Consider the following 13,783-nt stretch of genomic DNA (forward strand, 5'->3'; position numbering starts at 1 on the left):
TCTCTCTGACCACTTCAGGATTGTCCTGTGTTCTCATCATCAGGCGAGATGTCGCATTCTCCTTGTCTTGTTGATGTAAAATACGGATCTGCATATTCTGACCGGACCAGACCTTCTCGGTGCTTGATTCTTGAAATGAAAGAGTGCAAGTCTTACATCTTTCATTCCCCTCAGATGAATAAATATTTTCTGTTTCAGGATCTTTCCGCAACTGATCGATGATTGGGATCCCATTGGACTGAAACCTCAATAGTTTGCTCCATCAATTGAAAACATTACTCTGTGAAAAGAACGGATGTTAAAGCTACCACAGAAAGTCCTGCAAGTAAGAGGCACAATTTCATATTCCTTGTGATAATCTGCAAGATTCCCAACTCAGACAGAATTTCCTGCGTTAGATCCTGAAAAAAATGAGTCTTCACCCGAGGGATTGCACTGATGGAAGCGGTTACCAGCCCCAGAATTGTGGAGTCCAAATGCACCAAGACACTGGAAGGATAAATAAGAAGACCGACTTCTTTCTTGTCCTCTGGAAGGTTTGGTATGTAGAGGCCATCATCAAGCCAAGGAACAGCTTCTTGGTAGCAGGAGTTAAATGATGTTGAAAAGAAACTAGAGTTTCTGGAGAAGTTGGAGTGTCGTTCGAAGGGGAGACTGAAGGTTTATTGGAGAAAGGTGCCATAACCGGCCAATAATCCAAATGCAGAATGACACATTATTCCCTAAAGACATAATGCTGTTATGGCAACAATGGCCACTTTTGTGACCACTCTTGAAGCTGGTGATAGGAAAGCTTTGGATTGGAAATGAAACCTTTTCCTTCAATACAGCAATCCTGAAAAATGTACTGTCTTCCTCTGAAATAGAAATGTGGAAATTGGCATCTAATAAAGTCTACATTGTCCTTAATTTACAAGGTGGCGATAACGGAGTTTATTTTTTCCATTGTGAATATCTCTTTCTTCCAGGGGACGTCCACTTTTGGCCCTGTAAAGACTATTATTCCACGTCAATAGTTCAGAGTGTTCATCCATTAAGTCGCCATGGCAGAACAATGAGCCGAAGGCCGTTAAATAATAATAATAATAATAATAGTTCTGATTTGTCAGGAAAGAGACGGATTAATTTGACACATCAGAAAAACCTTGACGAAATGTAGAGAGTCGTCTCGTTGTATGGTCTTCATCCTCAATTATCTGTAGTAGTCTATGACCAGACATGAAATAATTTTAGTAATCTTGCCCCTACAAAAAAAAACCTTGTGGCACGGAATTTTGACTTTTGTTTTGGATTTATCCTAAATTCTTGAACTATAAAAGCATCTGCGATATCCGCTCTCATTATGAAACTCTTCTCTTTGTGAAGGTTGGTAGAAACACAAGGCTGTAGCCGTCCTTATTGGCCTGTAATATCTGCAATAATCTTGGCGTCTTGGCCAAGGCAAAGCATATAATATATACACCTCAGATTCCATCATATGGAAAATATGTATATATATATACACCCCGGTACAGTCACTGCCAGCTCCACAATAACAAAAAAATAGGCAAAATTACTAAACCTTATGTTGCAGGAATGGCTCTCATGTTTCTCGTTGCGATTTTACTTTTCTATAGTGTTGAAATTTGGCATGGATAGCATCATCAATTGGATCGTTATTAAGTTGGAAGGGTTAGAATGGCCTACACTAATGTGAGTGAAAACATTATGTTTATCCCTTTGCTACGATGGAGAAAATATATCTCCCACAAATATCGGATTGATGCAAAACCCCAATATTCATTGCTGACCACTGGCTCCAAAAAAATCTGGGTACCGGTGCTTTCAACACAGGACGCTCTTGCCATGGAAGTGTACTTTTCGGCCTCTGAGTAAACGAATCCCAGTCTTGCTGGCTGGTTCTCAGAGCAGATATCTGCTGTAATTACCTGTTCACTGCAGGTGGTCCCCACTTCATTGGACAATGAAGCATTGTCTCTTTCTCACCTGTTATAATTAATCCTGTATGCGAGAGTGATACGTCCACTCTCCATAGATGTCTTTATGGATTTTAATTTCTTCCTTATGACACAGTGTTAGACACACAAGCGCCTTCAGTAGGTGATGCAGGCTGAACTGCAGGATATATAGGAAGAAACTGCCACAGGTAAAACAGGCTAAAAAGGAAGAGAAATCAGTCTGTGTAAGTTTACTGCGTCTTTTTAGGAAGCTTCTACTGTAGCAGCTTGAACTCTGAAAGACAACGTTAAGCATTAGGAATAGGCTCAGTAGATGACACTAACAGAACAATGATATTCCTAATAATGTACCCTAAAGCTGACACTGGTTCTGGCTGCATTCAGCTTATGGGAAGGACCTCCGCCAGGTTAGCCATCACATAGAGCAGCAGCGTGATTTTCAGGCACTGTATACAAATCCTCCTGAGACTGTAATATGCTGCACACATCACAAAGCAAAAGAGAAAATCAACTTATTTCATTTTCAGCAGCATATTTTCTATAAAAGCCGTAGAGAACGCACCGTCATACATACACTGCTCCTCACTGAGGCAGCAAGGAGAGCAAAGGGCGCGATACAGTTGTGCTCAAAAGTTTAAATACCCCGGCAGAATTTCTGCCATGGTTTTGTTTGTACAGAGCCCCTGATTGTCCATTTGTTAATCACAGTGTGAATGCTGCTGACCGGCATTATCAATTCCTTGGATATATTTTTGCATCCCTTTATACGGTTCCACTACCTTTTCCCGTAGATCCGTTGACAATTCTTTTGCTTTCCTCGTGACTCACAATCCTGAAACGTCAGTGGCTGGATGAAAGATGCAAGAGTCTGTCTGGATCCCAGAAACTCACTCAACTTTTATGCACACACTGATCACAAGCAAACAGGTCACAGGTGAGGATGTTACCAATCACCAGGGTATGGGAACTTTTGATCAGGGTCACTTGGATGTTTTGGGTTGTCATTATGATTTATAAAGAGAAAACACAGTAGTCTGACAATAAATGGCTTCTCCCAACCACTGACCATGAGTGGAGGAAAAGTTTTATCATTCATATTCTCTGAAAAGAGGCCAAGAAAGCAAATATTCTGCCGGGGTATGTAAACTTTTGAGCACAACTGTATATTAATTTTGTGTGCGTCCTTGGTTATACTCATGTCTATTATCCCCTTACATTTCTCATGCTCTGGTTTGGAATATATTTTATTAATGTTTAAAAGATTTAATAAATTTGATTTTATGGTTAAATATACTCTCTGGTATTACAGTATGCAGTTGCAGTAGTACAGTATATAGGAGCAGTATTACAGTATATAGGGGCAGTATACAGGGGCAGTAGTATAGTATATAGGAGCGGTTTTACTGTATATAGGGGCAGTATACAGTATATAGGGGCAATATTACAGTATATAGGGGCAGAAGTATAGTATATAGGGGCAGTATTACAGTATATAGGGGTAGAAGTACAGTATATACAGTCATGGCCAAAAGTATTGACACCCCTGCAATTCTGTCAGATAATACTCAGTTTCTTCCTGAAAATGATTGCAAACACAAATTCTTTGATATTATTATCTTCATTTAATTTGTCTTAAATGAAAAAAACACAAAAAGAATTGTTCTAAAGCCAAATTGGATATAATTCCACACCAAACATAAAAAAGGGGGTGGACAAAAGTATTGGCACTGTTCGAAAACTCATGTGATGCTTCTCTAATTAGTGTAATTAACAGCACCTGTAACTTACCTGTGGCACCTAACAGGTGTTGGCAATAACTAAATCACACTTGCAGCCAGTTGACATGGATTAAAGTTGACTCAACCTCTGTCCTGTGTCCTTGTGTGTACCACATTGAGCATGGAGAAAAGAAAGAAGACCAAAGAACTGTCTGAGGACTTAAGAAACCAAATTGTGAGGAAGCATGAGCAATCTCAAGGCTACAAGTCCATCTCCAAAGACCTGAATGTTCCTGTGTCTACCGTGCGCAGTGTCATCAAGAAGTGTAAAGCCCATGGCACTGTGGCTAACCTCCCTAAATGTGGACGGAAAAGAAAAATTGACAAGAGATTTCAACGCAAGATTGTGCGGATGTTGGATAAAGAACATCAACTAACATCCAAACAAGTTCAAGCTGCGCTGCAGTCCGAGGGTACAACAGTGTCAACCCATACTATCCGTCAGCTTCTGAATGAAAAGGGACTGTATGGTAGGAGACCCAGGAAGACCCCACTTCTTACCCCGAGGCATAAAAAAGCCAGGCTGGAGTTTGCCAAAACCTTCCTGAAAATGCCTAAAACGTTTTGGAAGAATGTTCACTGGTCAGATGAGACAAAAGTAGAGATTTTTGGGCAAAGGCATCAACATAGAGTTTACAGGAGAAAAAAGAGGTATCTAAAGAAAAGAACACGGTCCCTACAGTCAAACATGGCGGAGGTTCCCTGATGTTTTGGGGTTGCTTTGCTGCCTCTGGCACTGGACTGCTTGACCGTGTGCATGGCATTATGAAGTCTGAAGACTACCAACAAATTTTGCAGCATAATGTAGGGCCCAGTGTGAGAAAGCTGGGTCTCCCTCAGAGGTCATGGGTCTTCCAGCAGGACAATGACCCAAAACACACTTCAAAAAGCACTAGAAAACGGTTTGAGAGAAAGCACTGGAGACTTCTAAGGTGGCCAGCAATGAGTCCAGACCTGAATCCCATAGAACACCTATGGAGAGATCTAAAAATGGCAGTTTGGAGAAGGCACCCTTCAAATATCAGGGACCTGGAGCAGTTTGCCAAAGAAGAAAGGTCTAAAATTCCAGCAGAGCATTGTAAGAAACTCATTGATGATTACCGGAAGCGGTTGGTCACAGTTATTTTGGCTAAAGGTTGTGCAACCAAGTATTAGGCTGAGGGTGCCAATACTTTTGTCTGGCCCATTTTTGGAGTTTTGTGTGAAATGATCAATGTTTTGCTTTTTGCTTCATTCTCTTTTGTGTTTTTTCATTTAAGACAAATTAAATGAAGATAATAATACCAAAGAATTTGTGTTTGCAATCATTTTCAGGAAGAAACTGAGTATTTTCTGACAGAATTGCAGGGGTGTCAATACTTTTGGCCATGACTGTAGGAGCAGTATTACTGTACATAGGGGCAGTATTACAGTATATACGAGCAGTATTACTGTACATAGGGGCAGTATTACAGTATATAGGGGCAGTAGTACAGTATATAGGAGCAGTTTTACTGTATATAGGGCAGTATACAGTATATAGGGGCAGTAGTACAGTATATAGGAGTATTACTGTATATAGGGCAGCATACAGTATATAGGGGTAGTATTCATTATATAGGGGGCAGTATACATTATATATGGGCAGTATATTGTTCTGATCTGGTGGCCTAAGAGCAGCATGAGACGTACTCTGGAGAAGGTGGTACCTGTACTGACCGCAGACCCTGAACTTAACACCGCAACTAGAAGTAGCCGTGGGATGTACCTAGCTCTCCCTAGACATCTCGACACAGCCGGAGGACTAATTACCCCTAGAGATAGAAAAGGGAAAAGTATCTTGCCTCGGAGAAAATCCCCAAAGGATAGACAGCCCCCCACAAATATTGACTGTGAGAGGAGAGGGAAAAAACATACACAGACTGAAATGAGAATTTAGCAAAGGAGGCCACTTCTAGCTAAATAGAAAGGATAGGACAGAGTACTATGCGGTCAGTATTAAAACACTAGAAAATATCCACCACAGAAAATACAAAATCTCCACAGCTAACTAAAGATATGGAGGGTATATCTGCATCTCCAGAGATACCAGCTTGGCTAAACAAATCCTTATACAGACCAAGCTGGACAAGACAAAAACATGGAAAAGAACTGAACAATAAGGCCACAGCACGTGGACAGCAAAAATCAAGGCCAGAACTCATCTTTGTTGAAATGAACTGCAAAGCAGAAGAGACCAGGCAGGGATGTGAATCCTCCAGGAACAATGGACAACTGGCACTGACTAAAGGGTGAAGCAAGACTAAATAGCCCAGTCAAAATTGCAAAAAGTGAACACACCTGATAAATGCTGTGATTCAGAGACAGCAGCGCTACCACTTACAACCACCGGAGGGAGCCCAAGAGCAGAATTCACAACAGTACCCCCCCTTGAGGAGGGGTCACCGAACCCTCACCAGAGCCCCCAGGCCGATCCGGACGAGCCAAATGAAAGGCACAAACCAAATCATCAGCATGAACATCGGAGGCAACAACCCAAGAATTATCCTCCTGGCCATAACCCATCTATTTGACAAGATACTGAAGCTTCCGCCTTGAAAAACGAGAATCCAAAATCTTCTCAACCACATACTCCAACTCCCCATCAATCAACACCGGGGCAGGAGGATCAACAGAGGGAACAACGGGCACCACATATTTCCGCAACAAAGATCTATGGAAAACATTATGGATGGAAAAAGAGGCTGGAAGCGCCAAACGAAAAGACACCGGATTGATAATCTCAGAAATCCTATAAGGACCAATAAACCGAGGCTTAAACTTAGGGGAAGAAACCTTCATAGGAACATGACGGGAAGACAACCGGACCAAATCCCCAACCCGAAGCCGGGAACCAACACACCGACGACGGTTAGCAAAACGCTGAGCCTCCTCCTGAGACAACACCAAATAGTCCACAACATGAGCCCAAATCTGCTGCAACCTGTCAACCACAGAATCCACACCAGGACAATCAGAAGGCTCAACCTGCCCCGAAGAAAAACGAGGATGAAAACCAGAGTTACAAAAGAAGGGTGAAACCAAGGTAGCAGAACTAGCCCGATTATTAAGGGCAAACTCGGCCAATGGCAAGAAAGCCACCCAATCATCCTGATCAGCAGACACAAAGCATCTCAAATAAGTTTCCAAAGTCTGGTTAGTTCGCTCAGTTTGGCCATTTGCCTGAGGATGAAATGCGGAAGAAAAAGACAAATCAATGCCCAGCCTAGCACAAAAGGCCCGCCAAAACCTAGAAACAAACTGGGAACCTCTATCGGACACAATATTCTCCGGAATACCATGCAAACGAACCACATGCTGAAAAAACAACGGAACCAACTCTGAAGAGGAAGGCAATTTAGGCAAAGGCACCAAATGAACCATCTTAGAAAACCGGTCACAAACAACCCAGATAACCGACATCCTCTGGGAAACCGGAAGATCCGAAATAAAATCCATAGAAATATGCGTCCAGGGCCTCTCAGGGACCGGCAAAGGCAAAAGTAACCCACTAGCGCAGGAACAGCAAGGCTTGGCCCGCGCACAAGTCCCACAGGACTGCACAAAAGAACGCACATCCCGTGACAAAGAAGGCCACCAAAAGGACCTAGCAACCAAATCTCTGGTACCAAAAATCCCAGGATGACCAGCCAACACGGAACAATGAACCTCAGAAATCACTTTACTAGTCCATCTGTCAGGAACAAACAATTTCCCCACTGGACAGCGGTCAGGTTTATCAGCCTGAAATTCCTGAAGAACCCGTCGTAAATCAGGGGAGATGGCAGAAAGAATCACCCCTTCCTTCAGAATACCGACCGGCTCAAGGACCCCAGGAGAATCAGGCAAAAAGCTCCTAGAGAGGGCATCAGCCTTAACATTCTTAGAACCCGGAAGATACGAGACCACAAAATCAAAACGGGAGAAAAACAGGGACCATCGGGCCTGTCTAGGATTCAGCCGTTTGGCCGACTCGAGGTAAATCAGATTCTTATGATCAGTCAAGACCACAATACGGTGCTTGGCCCCCTGAAGCCAATGTCGCCATTCCTCAAATGCCCACGGTTTCATCAAGGAACCATCAGAATTCCTCTGAGACAAAACGGCCCCTGCCCCAATCTCAGAAGCGTCAACCTCAACCTGAAATGGAAGAGAAACATCCGGCTGACGCAACACCGGGGCAGAAGTAAATCGGCGTTTAAGCTCCTGAAAGGCAGAAACGGCCGCAGAGGACCAATTCGTCACATCAGCGCCTTTCTTCGTCAAATCGGTCAGGGGTTTAACCACACTGGAGAAGTTAGCAATGAAACAGCGATAAAAATGAGCAAAGCCCAAAAATTTCTGAAGGCTCTTCACGGATGTGGGCTGGATCCAATCATGAATGGCCTGAACCTTAACCGGATCCATTTCTATAGATGAGGGAGAAAAAATGAAGCCCAAAAAAGAAATCATCTGTACTCCAAAGAGGCACTTAGACCCCTTCACAAACAGAGCATTATCACGAAGGATCTGAAATACCATTCTGACCTGTTCCACATGAGACTCCCAATCATCTGAAAAAATCAAAATATCATCCAAATACACAATCATAAATTTATCAAGATAATTCCGAAATATATCATGCATGAAGGACTGAAACACAGATGGAGCATTAGAGAGTCCGAATGGCATCACAAGGTATTCAGAATGGCCTTCGGGCGTATTAAACGCAGTTTTCCATTCGTCATCCTGCTTAATACGAACAAGATTATATGCCCCTCGAAGGTCAGTCTTAGTAAACCAACTAGCCCCCTTAATCCTAGCAAACAGATCAGAAAGCAAAGGCAAAGGGTATTGAAATTTGACCGTGATCTTATTCAAGAGGCGATAATCAATACAGGGTCTCAAGGAGCCATCTTTTTTTGGCAACAAAAAAAAAACCTGCTCCCAATGGTGAAGAAGATGTCTGAATATGTCCCTTCTCCAAGGACTCCTTTACATAGCTCCGCATGGCGGTATGTTCTGGCACAGACAGGTTGAAAAGTCGGCCCTTAGGGAACTTACAGCCAGGAATCAAGTCAATAGCACAATCACAGTCCCTATGCGGTGGAAGGGAACTGGACTTGGGCTCATTGAATACATCCTGGAAATCTGACAAAATCTCAGGAATTTCAGAAGAGGGGGAGGAGGCAATTGACATCAAAGGAACGTCACCATGAACCCCCTGACAACCCCAACTAGTCACAGACATAGATTTCCAATCTAATACCGGATTATGCACCTGTAACCATGGGAAACCCAGCACAATAGCATCATGCAAATTATGCAACACCAGAAAACGACAATCTTCCTGATGGGCTGGCGCCATGCACATGGTCAGCTGTGTCCAAAACTGGGGTTTATTTTTAGCCAACGGTGTTGCATCAATGCCCCTCAAAGGAATAGGATTCTGCAAAGGCTGCAAGGGGAAACCACAACGTCTGGCAAATTCTAAGTCCATTAAATTTAAAGCGGCGCCTGAATCCACAAATGCCATGACAGAAAATGACGACAATGAGCAGATCAGGGTCACAGATAACAGTAATTTAGGTTGTACAGTACTGATGGTAACGGAACTAGCGATTCTCTTGGTACGCTTAGGGCAATCAGAAATAACATGAGCAGAATCGCTGCAGTAAAAACACAACCTATTCTGACGTCTGAATCCTTGTCGTTCAGCTCTAGACACAATCCTATCACACTGCATAGGCTCAGGACTCTGCTCGGAGGACAACGCCATAGTGTGCACAACTCTGCGCTCGCGCAAGCGCCGATCAATCTGAATGGCCAGAGACATAGAATCACTCAGACCAGCAGGCGTGGGGAACCCCACCATAACATCTTTAACGGATTCAGAAAGACCCTTTCTGAAAATTGCCGCCAAAGCATCCTCATTCCATTTAGTCAGTACAGACCATTTTCTAAACTTCTGGCAATAAGATTCTGCCGCTTCCTGACCCTGACACAGGGCCAACAAGGTCTTCTCAACATGATCCACTGAATTAGGTTCGTCATACAGTAACCCAAGCGCCTGAAAAAAGGTGTCTACATTAAAGGGAACCTATCACCCCGTTTTTTAAAGATTAGATAAAAATAGTGTGAAATAGGGGCAGAGCTGGGCTTTACATTAGTGCCTTTTTGTTGCCTTTATTCCCCCGTTAGGCTGCCGAAATACCTTTGTGACGTGGCCGTTTTGTCCTGTCACTCAAGTTGGTCAGGTCGGATGGGCGTGGTTAAATAGCGGTTCCTCCCCCACCTCTTGCGTTTCTCTGCGAAGTTTAGTACCGCCGTTGGCGTTGTGTTTAGCGCCTGCGTAGTTACGTCTAATTTGGCGCCTGCGTATTATGCTTTGCCCAACTGTGGGCATAGCATAATTTACATCACTGCGCATGCGCGGGTCGTAACTTTAGCCTTGGTGCCCCGGAAGTGATCATATGGGCATAGTGTTTATCTGGATGCCGGTAAATTTTTCTCAGCCCGAACTGCGAGCGTAAGTTTGGTGCCAAAATCGCTCGCCTGCCTATCGTTCTATCTATCGTTTTTTACCAGCATCCAGATAAACACTATGCCCATATGATCACTTCCGGGGCACCAAGGCTAAAGTTACGACCCGCGCATGCGCAATGATATAAAATATGCTATTCACTGCGCAACTGCTAAGAAAAAGCGCGATCTGTGCCATTCACAGATCGCGTTTACGAAAGACACGCCGAGAAGCAGGGGGGAGGAACCGCTATTTAACCACGCCCATCCGACCTGACCAACTTGAGTGACAGGACAAAACGGCCACTTCACAAAGGTATTTCGGCAGCCTAACGGGGGAATAAAGGCAACAAAAAGGCAGTAATGTAAAGCCCAGCTCTGCCCCTATTTCACACTATTTTTATCTAATCTTTAAAAAACGGGGTGATAGGTTCCCTTTAAGCAACGCCGGATTCCCAGGTTCCAGGGCAAATGCCCAATCCTGGGGATCGCCACGCAGCAGAGATATAACAATTTTAACCTGCTGGATGGGATCACCAGAGGAACGGGGTTTCAGAGCAAAAAACAGTTTACAGTTATTTTTAAAGCTCAGAAATTTGCACCTATCCCCAAAAAACAAATCAGGAGTTGGAATTCTAGGCTCTAAAACCGGAGTCTGAACGATATAATCAGAAATACCCTGTACTCTAGCAGCAAGTTGATCCACAGGAGAAGCCAATCCCTGAACATCCATACCAGCTCCGAATTCCTGAGCCACCCAGAGGTAAAGAGGGAAGAAAAAAAAACACAACAGACTACAGAAAAAAAATGGCTCAGCACTTTCCTTCCCTTCTTCTGAGATGCGGTTAACTCATTGTTGGCCAGTTGTACTGTTATGATCTGGTGGCCTAAGAGCAGCATGAGACGTACTCTGGAGAAGGTGGTACCTGTACTGACCGCAGACCCTGAACTTAACACTGCAACTAGAAGTAGCCGAGGAATGTACCTAGCACTCCCTGGACATCTCGACACAGCCGGAGGACTAATTACCCCTAGAGATAGAAAAGGGAAAACTATCTTGCCTCAGAGAAAATTCCCAAAGGACAGACAGCCCCCCACAAATATTGACTGTGAGAGGAGAGGGAAAAAACATACACAGACTGAAATCAGAATTTAGCAAAGGAGGCCACTTCTAGCTAAATAGAAAGGATAGGACAGAGTACTATGCGGTCAGTATTAAAACACTAGAAAATATCCACCACAGAAAATACAAAAACTCCACAGCTAACTAAAGATATGGAGGGTATATCTGCATCTCCAGAGAAACCAGCTTGGCTAAACAAATCCTTATACTGACCAAGCTGGACAAGACAAAAACATGGAAAAGAACTGAACAATAAGGCCACAGCATGTGGACAGCAAAAAAAATCAAGGCCAGAACTTATCTTTGTTGAAAAGAACTGTAAAGCAGAAGAGACCAGGCAGGGATGTGAATCCTCCAGGAATAATGGACAACTGGCACTGACTAAAGGGTGAAGCAAGACTAAATAGCCCAGTCAGATTTGCAAAAAGTGAACACACCTGATAAATGCTGCGATTCAGAGACAGCAGCGCTACCACTTACAACCACCGGAGGGAGCCCAAGAGCAGAATTCACAACAGTATATATTATATAGGGGCACTATTCATTTTATAAGGGCAGTATACAGTATATAGGGGCAATAGTACAGTATATAGGGCCAGTATACAGGGGCAATAGTACAGTATATAGGGGCAGTATTCATTATATAAGTATACAGTATATTATGCCCCCTGATAAAGGAGCTGCCTGCTCCGAAACGCGCGTCGGGGTCGGGCTCAGTCACCTATCTATCCTGCATATACTAGGTACGTATCCATGCCTGATATCATTTTTACTAAAGCTGTGGCACTTGTCCAATATTTGTTTTGCAGCTATGGGTATCCATCGTAATGAGGCTTAACACTATGCTATAGCAGGGTTTGTGTTGGTGTTCCGGCCCGTTAGCTATGGTAATTGCAACGCATGTTTATTCCCGTTTGCATCATTGTATCTGATTTGGTGGTTTTTAATGTTGCTCAATAAAGCGTACATTTTATGGGACTATATGGCTGCTTATTTTTCTTGGCTACTATTGTTGGCAGCTGGTCTCTATAAGTCCTCTATGCATGTTTGCCATTTTATATCTCTACTGTGGCAAATTTTGTATCTTTCTATATATACTTAACATGCTTGCTTCAATACTATTATAGTATATAGGGACAGTATACAGGGGTAATAGTACAGTATATAGGGGCAGTAGTACAGTATATCATATAGGGGCAGAATTCATTATGTAAGGGCAGTATATAGGGACAGTATACAGTGGCAATAGTACAGTATATAGGGGCAGTATACAGGGGCAATAGTACAGTATATAGGGGCAGTAGTACAGTATATAGGGGCAGTGTACAGTATATTATATAGGGAAGTATTCATTATATAAGGGCAGTATATAGGGACAGTATACAGGGGTAATAGTACAGTATATAGGGGCAGTAGTACAGTATATCATATAGGGGCAGAATTCATTATGTAAGGGCAGTATATAGGGACAGTATACAGTGGCAATAGTACAGTATATAGGGGCAGTATACAGGGGCAATAGTACAGTATATAGGGGCAGTAGTACAGTATATAGGGGCAGTGTACAGTATATTATATAGGGAAGTATTCATTATATAAGGGCAGTATATAGGGACAGTATACAGGGGCAATAGTACAGTATATAGGGGCAGTATTCATTATACAAGGGCAGTCGTACAGTATATAGAGGCAGTATAAAGTATATAGGGGCCGTATGCATTACATAGGGGCAGTATACATTATATAGGGGCAGTATAAAGTATATAGGGTGCAGTATACATTATATAGGGGCAGTATACAGTATATAAGGGCAGTATACAGTATATAAGGGCAGTATATAGGGACAGTATATAGGGGCAGTATACAGTATATAAGGGCAGTATATATTATATAAGGGCAGTATTGCAGTATATAGGGACAGTATACATTACATAGGGGCAGTATTACAGTATACAGGGGCAGTATTCATTATACAAGGGCAGTATTACAGTATATAGGGACACTATACATTACATAGGGGCAGTATTCATTATACAAGGGCAGTATACATTATATAGGGGCAGTTTTACAGTATATAGGGGCAGTATACGTTACATGAGGCAGTATTCATTATACAAGGGCAGTATTACAGTATATAGGGACACTATACATTACATAGGGGCAGTATTCATTATACAAGGGCAGTATACATTATATAGGGGCAGTATTCATTATACAAGGGCAGTATACATCATATAGGGGCAGTATATAGAGGCAGCTCAGTATTCGGTCAGTATTGTCCCCGCTGTGGAGCCGGTTTCCGGTGTTATCACGATGCCACGGCTCTTTACCACCAATAAGATGGCGGCGCCTCCTGCCGAGGACGCACGCACCGTGACGTGTGACGTGGCCGCTGCCTCCTGCAG

General features: G+C 43.1%; 1 long non-coding RNA gene across 1 annotated transcript; it reads right to left on the reverse strand.

Moving 5' to 3' along the window:
- Nucleotides 1–1,945: 1,945 nt before the first annotated feature.
- LOC143785228 (uncharacterized) lies at nucleotides 1,946–13,708 on the reverse strand. The gene is made up of 3 exons (XR_013217959.1): nucleotides 13,608–13,708; nucleotides 2,310–2,436; nucleotides 1,946–2,156 (listed from the first exon to the last, which is right to left on the reverse strand). It is a non-coding gene; the product is annotated as an uncharacterized LOC143785228 (long non-coding RNA).
- Nucleotides 13,709–13,783: the final 75 nt, after the last annotated feature.

The sequence above is a fragment of the Ranitomeya variabilis genome, chromosome 7, assembly GCF_051348905.1.
Source record: "Ranitomeya variabilis isolate aRanVar5 chromosome 7, aRanVar5.hap1, whole genome shotgun sequence".
NCBI classification, from domain to species: domain Eukaryota; kingdom Metazoa; phylum Chordata; class Amphibia; order Anura; family Dendrobatidae; genus Ranitomeya; species Ranitomeya variabilis.